Below are 1,130 nucleotides of genomic sequence, written 5' to 3' on the forward strand. Positions count from 1 at the left end.
AAAAACCCTAAAAGATATTGTTTTGAGAGTTGGATTGATTTTTGGTGAATGGTTTGGTTGGAAAGAGATAAAGAGAAATAGTTTGTGGGATTAGACCACGAGTGTTAGTACTCTTTTGGGAAAATATATCTATATTGTTATATCTTAATTGCTGCATTAGAGATAATTGTTTTGGCTATCGGTGGGGGATAGCTTTGCCGTGTGTTAGAAATTGCATGTGGATTAGGCAAACAGGAATGTTATAAGATCATACATGTCATGTGCACATTATAGATTTTGAAAATGGATTTTTGGAACCGGAACTGTGTATTTTCAAAAGGTTGTTTTGGAGTTTCTCGTGATATGTTTTAAGGACATTTGTTTCATTTGGAAAGTCAAGTTTTGAGTTACATGTATTGTATTATTTAAAAAGGTAAATAAATGGTGAAACTATGAGGGGGTGTTAAAGCCGAATTAAGTTAGTCTGTGTGTCCATGGTAAAAGACCTAAATCCGCGCGGTCAGTGTCGAGCCTTCCGGTTAGCACCGGTAAAAATGACCTTATGACTTGTATAGTTACTCGTATAAACACTAGCCCTAGAGATTCACCTATTTTATTTATTATTGTTTTGGTTTTGGAACAAGATGTTTTGAAAATGGTTTTAGCAATGTATTTTTCGTTATTTAGCAATGTATTCGCATTTAATTTAGCAATGTAATTGCTGGTTGGTATTGAGATACTTGGATCATTTTTTTTTTTTTTGGAAAAGGGATATTTGTTCAAACTGATGTTTTGGTCTCAGAAAACGTTTTAAATAAACGAAATGTTTTGGCAATTGGGAAGAAAGGATTTGGTTGAGAAATCAAATGGATTTGAAAATGCATTTGGGCATATTGTATATATGTATTGCATCATGATCATTTATGCTAGTGAAGCATGTTTGGTTTTTGAAATATTCTCTACTAGGCTTTATGCTCACCCTACATGGCTGAAATGTTTTTCAGGTGTACATGTGTGGATGTGGACTGAGATATGAAGTTGTGCTCGGAACTGTGTAGAGTGGTTCTATTATTTGTAGGTCGTGGGCCATTTATGTTATTTATTGGCCGTGTACCATTCTTGTAAGAGTTACACCCTTTGTATATGATGTA

The sequence above is a fragment of the Camellia sinensis genome, chromosome 5 (genome assembly GCF_055761805.1).
Source record: "Camellia sinensis isolate YWXY chromosome 5, ASM5576180v1, whole genome shotgun sequence".
NCBI classification, from domain to species: domain Eukaryota; kingdom Viridiplantae; phylum Streptophyta; class Magnoliopsida; order Ericales; family Theaceae; genus Camellia; species Camellia sinensis.